Source organism: Lissotriton helveticus, chromosome 11 (assembly GCF_964261635.1).
Source record: "Lissotriton helveticus chromosome 11, aLisHel1.1, whole genome shotgun sequence".
Lineage (NCBI taxonomy): Eukaryota > Metazoa > Chordata > Amphibia > Caudata > Salamandridae > Lissotriton > Lissotriton helveticus.
Genome location: NC_136072.1, coordinates 1059104534 through 1059120030, shown reverse-complemented (window position 1 = coordinate 1059120030; position 15497 = coordinate 1059104534). Strand labels below are relative to the sequence as shown.

General features: G+C 44.2%; 1 protein-coding gene across 6 annotated transcripts in view; it reads right to left on the bottom strand.

Annotated features, from left to right (window-relative positions):
- Positions 1-14110, bottom strand: part of CCDC62 (coiled-coil domain containing 62) — a 167584-nt gene extending 153474 nt beyond the window's left edge. For 4 of the 6 annotated variants that reach the window (XM_078666172.1, XM_078666171.1, XM_078666176.1 and 1 more), the window contains exon 1: positions 13996-14095. The gene's annotated coding sequence lies outside the window, so the exon portion shown is untranslated. The other 2 variants (XM_078666175.1, XM_078666174.1) reach the window with 2 other exon arrangements.
- Between the last annotated feature and the right edge of the window lie 1387 nt (positions 14111-15497).

Sequence of the window (15497 nt, the reverse complement as noted above, 5' to 3'; positions counted from 1 at the left end):
CCCTGAGGAAAAAAATACAAATGGCATTCTCCCCAGAATAAGTAGTAAACGGAAGCCTACAAGATCCAGTGAAAGGACACACAAGCTTGTGAAATCAGGCATCCATTTATCATTAAGCCTGAAACAAATAAATCTCGACCGGTGGCTTGTTATTTTATGGAAGTAATGCACATTTTAAGGGCTCATTACTTTATACGGTACGACAAAATAATCTTTCATTGGCCTTTTGTGTTTCAAGTCAAGTTTTTAAAATGTCAGAGACAAACAGTTACAGCAGGCCTGTAATTACTTTCAACAGAGGAGCCTTTTTACCCTCATTTCTCTGCATCCAGACAGCACTGCGAGTTAAACGCTGCAAACCCTTCCCAGGAATGGGAACAACACTGTGGCAAAATAACAAATATTCCTATAATTAAACCTATTAATAGGCAACCATGCGACCTTTTTAATTCACTACTATTTATATATCTTTTCAGTCTTTGAGCAAACAGGTATTAACAGGCAACAGTGTGCAAAAATAGCAATTTTGAAAAAGAAAGCAGGAAATCACATCATTAATTGAATACAGTGATTGTTCTAACACATTAAACACCGATAACAGTATTCCTAAGACTCAGCATTAGTCCTCGCTGCAGCAGCGTCATGTGCTCAGTTCAGCTTTGCACCACTATTTCATGCAATTAGACAAATTAGCGGCGTAAGCCTCGATGGGGATGCATTTCGACTGTGGGTATTCCCACTAGAAATGTTGGAAAATATGACATACTGTTTTTTTTTTTAATTTCCCGCTTTTGCTCTCGGCTCGCATTATGAAGCTGCTCCCCACAATCAAGTGCTCAGAGGAAGGGAGGCAGGGCTGTTCTTGATTGGAAACTGCAGTAATTTCTGAAATGGCTAACACAACACGATTAAAACCAAATAAAAAGGCTAGGGTGTGTTTTTTTCTATTTTATTTAAGAGACATGGAGAGCCTGTGACTGCTAACAAGTAAAGATGAAAAATAATAAATAACCTAATAGAGCCAACCTATCCGCTATAGTGGCAAACTGGTTGACACAACAATTGTGTGGCATTGAACTATTTCAAATGCACAATAAAAATGCATGTAACCGAAATCAGCAGACACTGTATTGCTGACTGTCTCCAGGTGATCTGGTCCACGTGCTGCCTTGTGGGATTTGTAGTCTACTTGTTTTATTATTAAAATGTGCCCGTAATTCCCAGATGGTGTGTGATGTTAGGATACAAGCACTGCAAGGGCTAATGGTGAAGTGGGCCTGTTGGTATCTCTGAAAATCAGTAGCAGTTTTGGTGTAAGAGCAAACTGTTTTGCAAGGGGTTGTGCATTGGGTTTGATAATCCTAACGAGCAAGTCTGTCAGTTTTAGCTTTCTATGCAGCTACTGCACAAATACAGAAACAGAAAATGAACCTAAAGTACGGGCAGAACCTTCATACAGGTAAGCCAGAATTACTAGAACTTCAATCTCACTTCTCCTTCCAGTGGCCTGAAGCTAAGGGAGTAAGGTGGGCCGTTTTACTCCCTATGATCAGGCAAAATGCCCATCAGGACGAAAAAGCAGCAATTAAGGGAAATTCTATGCAAGCTTCCACACACTGTCCTAGTAACATGTCTAAATCGGTAATATCAGTAGTGTTGTGGTACAAGAACATATTCTCCGTGTGTTGTTGTGTGGTTTAAAGAGGGTCGCTCAAGTTCAAAAATATTTTTCGTATAGATTAATTTCCAGCCAGAAAACAAGCAATTCTAGCTTAAGGTTAGGTGCCCATGGTTACAAATTTCAAATAGATTTTTAGTTTTCTAAATGCTTAAATACACTTCCATCACAAAATTACAGTTACTATTTTACTCCTTAAGGATTCGTTTTACTCACAACTTCCAAAAGTAGGAAATAGAATACTCATATTTGAAAACTTTTTTTGCCACCCTGGGTGTAACCGATTAGATTGCCAACTGCCAATTTGGATACATATATAAAGTACTTTCTCTTTATCTCGTTATCGTTTAGAAGTGCGTGTTAATTAATCTGGCATCTTTTTACCTCTAGGTACGTAGAATTTGGGGGACTTTACTTGGTGCTACCACACATGATCTTAACTAATCTAGTCTACAAATTCATACCTTTACGTTTTCCACGCTGCTTCCAGGTGGAGATTATAGCCCAGGGTACTATGTGTGAGTGGTGGCTAAAGGCGGGAGGCGTTCCTGCCGTTTAACTTGGCATTGCCAGCTGCATGTGATGTTTGTGTGTGCCAGCATCCGGAGGACATCAAAATCTAAGTTTCCTATTGAAATCTGATGAGCGCTGCAGCTCTCAATCTTGAAACCCAGCGAAGCCAACTCAGACATTCTTCCTTGTGAAGCTGATAAACTGAGAATCATTACATTCAATAATAGTAACAAGTAAGTAAAATTGGCAAGCTTGTTCGGGGCCGGTACATTAAACATGCAAGGTTGGTCCTACCTGCTTGAACTGCTCCTCGTAGGTCCACTCGTGGTGCCCCTGCGCCCCTGGGGGGAGAGGGGAGTGCGAGTGTCCGGGCATGGGAGTAAGAGAGGGGTAAGAGACAGCCCACTCGGTGCTTCTTCTCTCTTCAAATGACTGTTCCGGGTTGTAAAAGACAGCCCAGCACGGGATGGGTGTGGGAGACGGTCCAATGCACATACCGCCTCACACCCACAGACTGTGGAACAGGCAGCGCAGTGCGCTTCCTTCTGACAGGGGTGAACTCGAGACTATAAGAGACCGCCCAGGGCCGTTTCTCCCGCTAAGAGGCGGTGTCGGGGTCTAAGAGACACCCAAGAGCCACTTCTCATACTCAGAGACGGGCTTGAGTGGAAGGGACGGCCTATGCAGCTGCCTCCACACAGGTACTCTGTAGAAAGACAAAGACTGTAGGAAGAGACAGCCTAGAAAGGCCTCACTCAAACCATAGACAGAGAACGCATTTTATTAGAGAGACGGATGCCAGGGCGAAAGAGACAGGTTGGTGGCGCTCTGATGAGTCTGTGGTAGGGTCACTTGTAGGAGACAGCCCCTTGCCTGTCTCTCCCCTTGTACATTGCAAGGAGGGTCTCGCCTCCGCTCCGCCCGTGGGAATCGCCCGCACCCGCAGCAGGGCAAGTTGCAACACAATAGCGCCTAGGGTGACTTCTGAGCGGAACCTGCTCTACAGACTTGTGGGGCCGGAGGGGGGAGAGAGAGGCGTCGCATCTCCGCTGTCACTCTTGGATCGGCTGCCCTGGCTCGCTGGAGCAGCCCTGCTCATCTTTAATCCGTTCTCAGATCGGGACCGGTGCCAGCCTAGCAGGCGGCCGGCGCGCAATCACCGACCCACGGTTGCACCCGCCGCGATATAGCGCCTTGGAGCACTCCTTCGGTGCAGAGACGCCTGTCTTGTGCGGGGCACACATCACCCTGAGAGAGGGGAGGACGGGGAAAGTTTTGTATGAGGCGGAAAGCTTCCCTCCCTCCTGAGCCGGAGTCTCACAGCTCCGACAGCCACCGAAGGCTCTACCCACCCTCGCGATCACCCAGCCCGAGTAACCTCCGCTGCCAGGAGAGGGGGCACCGCCAGGGGGAGACCTCGGAAGCCTCAGTTTGTAGTGTGTGCCAGGCGAACCACAAATTGTTTAAGGAGAAGCACTGCAGCTTTGGGGTGGCGTGTGTTGCGTCAGGCTCCTGGCGGGTGGCGCACTTCCGCTCCAGTTTTATGAGGCGCAATTTGTGTGTCCATCTCCGCGTTTCCGAGTAGGATAGCGGATATAAATCTAGCCGGAAGAATTAACGACGGGAGATTTCTTCATGGTTAGGAAACCTTGAACATGCTTTCCGAAAATGCCACGCACAGCTTGTACCCTTTATGGAGCGGTGAAGCAAATCTTATGGAATTTCAGCGTTTAAAGAATAAAAAAAACAGAGACCTTGAAAGACTTGGGCTTGAAGTGCACTGCATTGCACATACACCTTTAACATGGCTTTTCTTGTCTGCAAAGGACAAAAAAAACACAAGAGAGGAGCGCTCCACACAACTATGTTTCTCCGAGGCAAGGCGGAAATGCCTCGGAGAAACACACGCCATTTTCGGATTCGGGGGCGTGTTTAGCCGTTCAGAGTGACGGGTGACGTCACTGGCTAAAGAACAGCAAAATGTACGCCCCCGAATCCGAAAAAGACGGAGCCTATTCGGAGGGACGGCTCTCTCCTCCAATGGCTGGCCTCCGTTTAGGAAGCCAGCCAATGGAAGAGAGGCAAAAACAGAGGCGGGACAAGTAGTCCACACTAAGAAACATTAAATCTCGGTACTTCCGGTTCTGCCTTCGGCAGACCGGAAACTACCTCGACCTAAAAAGGTTCAGTCTTCTTCTTACTTGATTCACATATCATTAGTTTGGTTCGTAAGTAGATCTGTTAAGTCTCAAAGAAACGTCCCTCAGACATGTGTACAATTAAGTCGTGTTCAACTTGCAAGGTGCGATTCTCCACACAAGCTGCTAGTTTGAGGGACATTCCTTTGAGACTTAACAGATCTACTTATGATCAAAACGAATGATGTCTGACAAACTTTTTGGATATGACTTATAAATTATAAGCCCTGAGGAAATCCGTGGTATATGGGCAAAATGCATTGGCTATCTGGCTGTTTTTATGGAGGAGATTGAACACAACAATAAAAGATTGCCTTTTTTTATCACATTCTTGCAAGATTCGTGGTGATTTAATTGGGGACTTATTGCCTCTACATTTTGGTGTTTCTTCTAAGTATTGGGGTGACTGGGCAGCTGACGCAGGGAGCTGGGCAACTGGTTACCTGCAAAAGAAAGGGGACGGACTGGTTTGTGCGGTTATACAGTTCCTAGCTGTCCTACAGTAGTGTGCAACGCTTGTGTATCCACTGTTTGGATGCTAAAAACCCTGCTTTGACCTACCTGCCATGAATTTTGTCTGAGTTTTACACGCAACACTGGGGGCACACTTGAAAAGTAGAACACTGGATGACAAAACATTTCTTGTGTATCCACCATATAGGTGCTCAAAAACCCTCTTTTTGTTTTACCAGAATTCTGTATCTGGGTTTATTGGGGGTAGATTGGCTGCTTTAAACTGGATTTTAGTCTTAATATTTAGGAAGACACCAAGGATTAACACAGTACACTCTAAAAAACACCCCAGCATTACCCATCAGAGCACAATATATGTTGCCCCAATGTACACGAAGAAGGACCAATCAATAACCAGACAGATGCCAACAATAAACTGTCCTCCACTATCCCTCACACAAACTCAAATAGAGCGGAAATTCAGAACAATGTAAGATTCCAGGATGACTACCATAATTTTTCCTAGAGTCACGCTACATTTTTTGACAATCTAAAAGAGAAATTTATGTCAACAGTTTAGATAACAAAACAAATCTCTCCTCTAGGTCTAGGATTACATTCAAATTCAGCAAATCACTTAAAGGTACATGAATTTCAATATTGTTTAAGAAACGCTAGGGAGTTTTTTATTTAAGACAGAAATTCTCAAACATTTAACAAATAGTTGCGTAAAATTAACACATGATGGGCAAACATCCTCTACGTCTACACCGCAATCACTAACAATTATGTATCCCAACCAAGTCAACAACTGGGCCAATTTTTAAAGGAGGTGCCTTCTGACTCCAAACCTGTTAGTAAGCTAGAAATTATGAAACAATCGTATAGGGTTTAAAAACCCCGCCACAGCTCGAAGACGTCCTCTTTTCAGGCTGGATAAGATCAATCTAGGTTGGGACACCTATGGCTCATCAGAGACAAGTGAGTAATGCAGTAAACAAAATCCCTTTTTTTCCCTTCAGGAACAGGTCCGGTAACCCACATTGTGAGGGGATGCGCTGTATTTCCTTTACCTTTCTTTTTTACTTTTTGAGGAAAATAACAAATGCATTTAACTCACCTTGAAATACACCTTAGTCACAAACCCGACGAGGAGCGTTACTTTATAGTCAGACACCTCGGCTCTTAAAAAGAATGTCCAAAGGAGGGCCGAACACTATAACACAGAGAGAAGAGACGCCAGATAACCTTAACTCTTCTTCCTCATTACCGGCTTCCCTGGTCGTCTCACTGCTTTTGTAGAGGGCCAATTCATCCCCTCTCTTCACTAAAACTTAGGCAGGAAGTATAGTCAATACTGAGGCACACATAAACTCACGCTTTCTACCGCTTGGATGGTTATCCCAAACCCAAGGATTCTACCCCCGAGGGCTTTCCACTTTACCTAGAGTGGTACAGACTCACGTTCACTAACAATGCAATATATCACTATAAACTGATCTAAAATATAAAGAAAGTCATTATGATGACAAGGCACAAAGAGGCATCCTTCTTCCGGGAGCCATTTTAAAACATCACAGGGCTCAACTTTAGTGCCCAGTGTTACCAAAGTAATCCCACAACAACAGCTTGATCTACAACGAGGGTACAGTATACACATTCCCATAAGACATCAGAACATGTTTACAAAAAAACGCTCCTCAAATATGCCTACAGAGAGAAAACGAATCTTAGACAATGTGTAGACTATGGCACCCATTTGTTTTATCTATTCACAGAGAGTCACAACACCCTTGCCTCACCCAGTACCAATGAGGCGGATAGAGGATAACAAGAAGGTAATACACAGCTTCCTCACTCTTGATTACCTAAACACGAAGGTAAGGCCAAAAATATAGTCACACTTTTCGCCAAATGTAAAGTTACTTCATTAGGTGGCTGATCAGTTGTTAAGGAACTTGTCCTCCCATTCCCCTCTCCAATCCAATGTCCCCCCCTTTTCATGTATAATGTATAATCTTGCTAATCCCAGAGAGATTTGTAACCACTATTCCTCTTCTCCCTCACTTTTTGTAAGTACCATGCAAAATAACATTATATAAACCTAAAATATACGGTTACATAAACATACACAAAGGAACTTGGAAAATGGACTAATCCAGGACAATATCTAAAGCATACTAGAGCTGGGTTTTTTGGAATTGTACATTATGCAAAAAAAGAAGATGAGATATCACTGGACTCTCTAACCTCGCATTTTTTCTCTCAAACAAATTACAGGCTCAATGTAAGCTGCTGATATTTAGGGTAAAATTACCAGTGTGTAGACATGTAAGTAAACACAAGGTATAACAAGGGATCTGTCGATCACCAAAGCCTGTCCTGGCGAAGGCTTTGACTCTTTAGGGCAATAAGGGCTTAAACATGCCAGTGTAAATTTTCCCTACTAAATGTCACCCTCCTATAAATGTGAAAGTTTGGATAGTTCCAGGCCACCCAAAGCAGTAACAAGGCCTGGATGCTTTAAAAGTTTTTATAAAATATATGTTTAATTCTTAAATTGATGTGCTCCATACATAAAATAGATCGACAGCGCTACCATGTGGTGGACTGTTACAAGTATTTATTTATTTATAACGTTTTATATAGCGCGAACGTGACCCTTACGGGTATCAGAGCGCTTCACAAGTAAGTGCCGGTGCTAAGCACCGGCACAAATTAAGCACTGCTCTGACCAACAAAGAGTCTCACACTATTTATGCTACCCATCCTTATGTGATACGGTGCACAATAGCTTAATGCCCAAAAATACATATAGTGTTTTCATCAACCTGAAAAGAATGTTATGCAATAGAAACAATCAAATACCTCCCTTCTTTTGAATTTTAATATGTTTCACCCTCCTGTGACCCACCTTTGACTTCAGCACCCTCCCCTACTCATGCATGATTGCCTGAACAAGCCTTCCCTACAACTATTCCTGAGGCTCCCCTGTCTCAGCTCCTAGAGCAGTGAACCCTATTGTTTCCTTTGGTACCACATTGCTGTTTAACCGAGAGGGACTAGGAGCGCTTTATGGTCCAGCACACGTGCTCCATAGAATACTATGTAATACAAAAGGTATGTCGTTCTTGGTGGGAGGGAGGATCTAGATTAGGGAATCTGATTGCTCAGAAGCAAGAGCTCTCACACACTTGTGCGGGTGTCATACTTCATCATCGGGCAGGTGCTGCAATACCCGATGGGCCCCTTAAGGGGGCTCATTGCCGGGAGGTCTTTTGAGCAAGAGATGTCGATGTGAGGTGTAGGTGCTTTAGGTGTAGATTGGTCCAACCTATACACAATTATATGAGCTAATAGGACCATTACTTCCATATTCAGCCAACAATTGTCTTTTAATCTTAAAAATAGAGAACCCACCTATTAAATTTGATTGGGTATCTCTTAGCTATTTTTAAAACCACAAATTCACATTACACCAATCTACGCCTAGAGCACCTCCACCCTACACCTCACATCGGTATCTTTTGCTTAAAAGACCTACAAAAAAGAGCCCCCTTGAGGAGTGCTGCACAGTCCATAGCAGTATTTGACCTCTAGCTCTGTGCGCTGGTTGATGAAAGGGTAAGTTCAATTCTCCTAGTCCTCCTCGAACAAGGATGTCCATTATGGTGAGAGACAATTCTGCGCCAGTACTTACCCCCCATCCAACTGTTTTAGCTCTGTTTACTTTAGTAGCCTGCTGTATTTCATTAACCTGAATGTTTCGAGTTACAGCATATCCTCCCTTTGTGTTTGTTCTTAGCCCGTCTTTCATATACCCCCATTTAAATTTTCTGTGGGGACATTAAATTAATTAGCACATTCATTTGCTTTATGGGTCTTTATGATAGCATTATCTATGCATGGGCACACTCTTGCTTTTTTCCATTTTTTAATTGGGTGCTACTTATCTTAATTGGCAGGGCAGGCCTTGGTTGACACCTGACGGGATTCCAAGAAGATGCCCCTCCCCCACAGGGTTAATGTGCATTCAACCCTAGCTCCCTAAGGCTGCTCATACTTAGAGCTAAGAGCCACTTTGCTGAACTCCTCCTTTTGTCAGGCCGGCTCGTATAATTTTCAAACAGGTTTCCTTCACTGCTTCAAAACTAGTGGGTTTCCTTCCTAATGCTTTGCACTTTGCTCGAAACGCTGCTAGGCGCAGCTCAGAAAGGCTCCTTGTTTGCCGTGTTCAAAGAGATACCATACTGGTGATGGGCGTGTGGTCAACTGGGCATTGGCATATTCAAGCATGGCATTATGCTTTCCCATTTAATTTAGTTTTTTTGCAGGGACCCAAGGCCTGGGAAGAGATGAGCTCACTATCGGTTGTAAGGTGCTGTTCATGAGGTAATCAGGAATCTTGCACTGGGAGTCAGCACTAAACCAAGTGTTTCTCAGTGGGCACCATTAAATAATGCTGGTATTGAAACAGGGAGTCATTGTTATTACAACCTCAGAGCCAGCCAGATGGGAATCAGACACCAACGACGGGTCTCACTCAAAGGAGCCTCTCTGTCCGATATTACAGTGACTATTGCCCGGGGGAGACCCTCTCCCCTTTTGTCCATTCTGTCAAGGACAAAGAGGGATCTGGACTGCAGCATCTCCGGCCACTCACCAGGCAGATCAAACAGCAAAAAATATTTCCTGCTGGTCCATTTCAAATAGATTTATTTCTGTGGCTATTGTAGGGCACGGTGTCGTATCTGGCTCCTACCAGAGAAGTGTGGCTCAATGGTTAGAGCGGCAGACCCTGATGCAGAGGTCTAGCCCGGGACCAGGGTTCAATTCCCCGCCTCGGCGGGTCTTGGGCTCAAAATTCCATGTCACCTGATAATTCTCGACTCGGTGCCTATTCCAATCATGGAGTCCCACTCTGCAACTCTGGGCAATAGCTTGCTTAATCTCCACAACGGCCCCCACAACGCTAAGGATGCCTGGCCTCCACCTTGGGGGTGCCCAGGAGTGGACACCTCACAGGAAAAGCCAGGATGGGTTCCACAGCGGTATTCGTACAAGCGCCTTGAGACCCTTGCGGGTGAGTAGTGCGCTATACAAGTATCAATTTACATTTACAATTTACATGGTTCCCAAGCATGGGAAAATGCTCAGGTCACCAGCTGCAGAGGCTAACACTAGTGGAATTCCACCTCTCCTTCTCAGTGGTATGTTCCTGGGAGAGGTACAACCTCTTCTGCCTGTAAATGCAGCCTCCAGAGGAAAGATACAACAGGCAGGCCCCTCCCCATGGCTGCTATATGTTATTGAACACATAATAAAGTCGGAATAGATCTGCAGAACAAATCAGAGACTACTTCTGCAAATCTTCATCACAGATTGGAAGTCACACTTCATAAACTGGCACACCCCAAACTGAGAAAACACCAGAGTAAATTGCCCAATAAATAGGTGAATCAAGAAATTACAAACCTCAGATAGGAGTGCAGCAATCTGGAACACTGATGGTGCAAATCACAATCCAACTAAGATAAAGCTCACAACAAAAAACATAGGAAGGGCTACCACAAAGCCCTGAAAATGCCAAAAAGGCCTAAACAGCCTAAGGCATCAACAGAGCACCAAATCAAACTAAGGAAATCTTAAGCATTTACCAAGAAATAACCAACTTATAAACTCAAAACAAAAACGTGTCTTCCAACAACTGAGGTTCTTCAAAACGAAAGTTTTAAAAAGCCAAGAGTCCATCAGTGTCACTCCAACTTCATATCTTCCACCTCTGAATGCCAATGTTGAGGTCTGGCTACACACAGTATTAGCTGTCTGGTATGCCAGGTCATCAATTCTTCTAAAAAAGTGTAATATGAAGTAGAGTGAGCAAAGCAAGCTTTGGGTCAGTTCAATCTACAGCCGGTTTTCATGCTTTGCCATAAAGTGGATGGACTGTTTACTGAGGATGTGCTACTTGGTGACGATTACTTTGCCCCATCTGGGTTCCCATTAAGTTTTGGTGGTAGGGTTAAAGTAGTCCTTTTGTTAGACTACTAAATCAGGTCGACTTAAAGCAGTACAAATGAATACAGTAATATGCTGTATTATAGTATACAAATAGCTGTGTTATCATTGGTTTAAATGCATAATTCAGTGGGATAATGTAAATTTCACAAAATATGGCAACAATTTCGAAGTAGGACATAATGCAAGTGAAATATGGGTTTGAAACCAGGACTGCTTGTCCAGTAAGACAGTAAGAATAGTCCAACATGATAGATATATCACTTCCCTTCCACCTTGAAAGCCTCCAAGGACGGATGAAAACACGGGTGGAATTGTTTTTTCACCAATTTATTTAGTTTCGGGACCAGACATCAAAAGTGTTTCGACTATTCCTAGCATTCCTAAATGATCCTCATGATATATAGATATTTTATTTGTATTCCTGAAAAGAAATTCAAGGGAATGGACATTTTTCCCAAGCAAAAATATTCTTTTTTTTAAAAATCATTTACGCTTAACTATACAATGGTAACAATTCACTGCTCGAGTACTTTAGATATGCCCTGATCACTGAGCAGTGGGAATCGGGCATGAAGTGTACCAAAGTACTGGCCCAGTACCCATAACCAGCACTAAGAAAGTGTGAAGAATTTTTGAGATTCTAGCCTGGCTTTCAATGTTAAAGAATCACCAAAGTAAGCATAGTATCCAATAGAACTCAAGTTATCACCAGTACAATACATTCTCCTCTTAGATATGCTGTAAATCAGACATATTTTCTTATGGCCCTTCCACATCTTGGCGCCACGACAGTGCCAACTGATGCTGCTGCTCTCAAGGACTGGGCATGGGGGTCCTGGACAGGGTTGCTGCTCTGTGGTGACCCAGAATGGTGCACTGCTGCTTCACGAGGGCCATTGTCAATACTGAGGGCACTTAGCGCTGAAGCAGCCTGAGACGGCCCTAAAAGCAGCAAGATGACGCACAGCTCATCCTCTCCCGTACCGACTCAACCAGCACCACCAAAGCAAACTTCGCCAACTGCATGACCAACATCGATGCTTAGATGAAAAACAACTGCCTCCAGCTCAGCACAGAAAAAACTAAGTCCTAATCTTCGGCAATAACTGCTCCCCTGGGACACCTCTCGGTGGCCCTCCGAACTTGGAACCCCACCCACCACTGAGGACCATGCAAAGAACCTCTGGATCATCATGGATAACGTCTCTATGAGAAAACAGATCAACATCATCTCCACATCCTGCGAAAGATTTTCAAGTGGATCCCACTGAACCTCAGACAGTCACCCAGGATCTTATCATAAGTAGACTTGATTATGGAAATGCCCTCTATGTCAGAATTCAAGCCCATGTCATACGCCGACTCCAAACGACCCAGAACACCATCGCCAGACTCATCCTGAACCCGCAAAAAAAACATCTCTCCACACCTCAACAATCTCTACTGGCTCCCAGTCCAGGAAACATAAAAGTTCTAGCTACTCACCCACGCCTACAAAGCTGTCTCCACAGCACAAGTCCAGCTTATCTCAACCACTGCCTCAACTTCCACTAACCCACCAGACACCTTCGATCTGCATCCCAGTCAAGAGCACAACTCCCTTGCATAAAGAAGACAAGAAACGGAGCTCATACCTCGCAGCCAAGACCTGGAACGACCTCCCGAAACACCTCAGATCCTCCCTCTCCCATATGGAGTTCCAAAGGGCAACACATGACTCTTCCAGACGAAACAGGCGTGATCTACTCCTCCCCCCTCCGGCCTGCCCTACTCAGTGCATGGACACCCTCACTGGCGATTAGCTGCGTTCTACGTATTCACATCGCATAACAAGATGGAATAACTGTGATACATAAAAATGGCTGAATGAATCTGACCAATTAGTAAATACTCTGTACATATTTCATTCCATCTTTATGGCTTGTTTGTGACATTACAGAAATGCGCCTAGCACGGGGTCTTCAAACTGGGTGGTGCTTGGCCCCTAAAGGGGAGCCTTAACTGATCCGGGGGGGGGGGAATGGGGAGAGAGGCTCTGGTCAAAAAGAGCATCACGCTGATAACAGTGCTTTGTTTTAAGTTGGAAACAAACAATCAGCTGTCAGCAACTATGCAATTGCCCATTTTTTAAATGTTTAACATAATGCTAATGTTTAAATAAGCCTAGACAGGCTTAAACATTGAAAATTTAATAGAATATTTCAGAAAAATTCTGAAGGGGCAATACATTTTTTTATATATGGGGTGGGGAGGAATTTAAATGTTTGAAGAACACTGGCCTAGCGTGTGTCATCCAGGGATCCGTCCAAAGCACAAATACTAGTAGACATTGCTTCTGAACGTTTCATCAGTGAGGTGTGGTTTGATAGCAGAACGAGTTTGTGACCCACATCTGGGCATGCCCAGGCTATTATTACAGCAGCCAGGTGGCCCCATGTAATGCGTGACACCTCCAACAGTTCCAGGGTCGTCTTAGCCAACATGACGTTATCATCTGGAACCTTTAGTTTTGTTTTTACCATAATATATATGCTAAGCTTAAAAATTGCAATATGGTGTATAAAAAGTAGGAATGGCTAAATGTGTCAGATGTGGGCCAAATGACAGCTATTATTTAAGGAGACTCAGTTTGCATCATGCTGATTAAAGATTCAAGCCTGTGCCAGATGCACCAAGCAGTGGCTCAAGAAGGGCAACCCAATGAAGCCACCCAGATCTCCTACACAAGAGGAAGGTCTCCCTCTCTCTGATTTTCCAAATTCCACCCACTTCACATTTTTTTCGTCGCATCGTGTTTCTGTAAGTCTGTATGTACAATGGGATTAGCAGGGTTACAGAAATGCGAAAAAAAGTCTCTATTCGAGAAACTCACAACTAGAATCTTGAAGGACCCTTAATTCCTACCTCGCATATTGCAAGGGAAAGGCGCTCTCTGTGGGGTCCCTCAATCTTTAGGTAGTTTATGAAAAGCTCTTGGAAAGGATACTGGTGCTCTTTCGAAAGGACTGATACTTGGAGTCTCTCACTGCTGCCTATGAAGTAGCCTGTTCTCTGATCTCCAAGTCTAAAGCACTAACACCTCACTAGACATTGCTGTAAATAAAATACTCCCGAGGATACGTCAACAACCACCTGCAACTTCTGTTTCTTCCTCCAGTTGCCGCTTTGAAAAAGTTAAGTACCCTGTATGTGAAAATCAAAACTTCCTCCACGAGCAACTCTCGGCTCTCGCGACACCCCCGAGTGCAATAGAAATCGAGGAAGGACAAAAAAAACGCCTAATCCCATGTGCAGATATGCTGAGCGTTCTCGTCAATTTATGTGTGGTGTTCCTATTGTTTACATTTAGTGGCAGCAAATGGACAAAAATCGTTTATCCCGAATTGCGGGCGTGCTATACGATGTAAAAAAAAATACAGAAGTAATTAACACAACTTCTAATTTTGGAGTGGGTTGATATTTTTTTTACTGCATTTATTTGTCACATTTTAGTAGAAATCAAAATGCATCTGTTTTTGATCGGAAAACTTGATGAATGTTCCGACGTTTAAAAAAATTCGTTGCCACAGACGTATAGGGGGTTATTCAAAATTTCAAGATGGCTGCTTCATTCTCCATATACACCAATCACCTTTATCCTGGCTCTTGAAATTACAAATGTTTAGTCTTCGTGGAAACTCAGAGCCATGTACGAAGAAAGTGGAACAAATAGCCAGTTTAAATTAATTGAGCTACATTTATCGACCTCGTTAGGATATATAAACCTGTCTGAGCACTGACTCTGGATTCTATGTCAGGACCAGAGGCTCCGATTATGCTTCTCAATTTTTTTTACTGAAAATTCTCAGCAGCCAATCAGAAAGTGAAAACAAAAATGCATACTACAATCCCCATGAACCCCACATGGTAACCATAGAGTAGACCCGTTTATAAGGAGTGCAAGAGAATAGTACATCCTCTTTCTTTGCTGCGCCACAGCCAATTAAGTGCATTTCCTCATTATTGATAGTGCTTTCATATCGTAATTTGATGAATCTGTATGTGCACTGATATGTAAATTTCATTTGTACCTGTATGTGGCTCTGCTCGCTGTTCGCGCTGCATGTGTTACTGTTGCCCGCACCTGGCGCTTTGCATTCTTTGTGTTGCAAGTTGTGCTGGTTTTCGACATTCTGCCTCTAATTTCGTGTCGCGTTTCGTTGCCTGCGGTGACGTTTCTCACACGGCGGCCCTCGTCTCTGTGCGGGCACCGCCGTATGAGTTTTCTGTCATCTCCGAACCCCGACCGGCTGCTCGCGCATTCACTGCTGCATCGCGGTCGGGGTTTCTGATCAATTCCGTGCTGATTGTGGCCGGCAAGCGCCGTTGGGAGCGTGGTCAGCCTCCCGGGTCCCGGGCACTTGGTGCTCATCCTCTCCCTATCCAACGAGCCCAACACCGCCAGACGCAACTTTCGAGAAGGCATGGAAGCCGTCGCCAAATGGATGAAAAACAGCTGCCTACAACTAAACACCAACAAAACAGAAGTACTCATCATGGGCCCAAACCCCGACGCCTGGAGTGACACCTGGTGGCCCACCGCCCTCGGAAACCCGCCAACCCCCACAGACCACGCACGCAACCTGGGAATCATC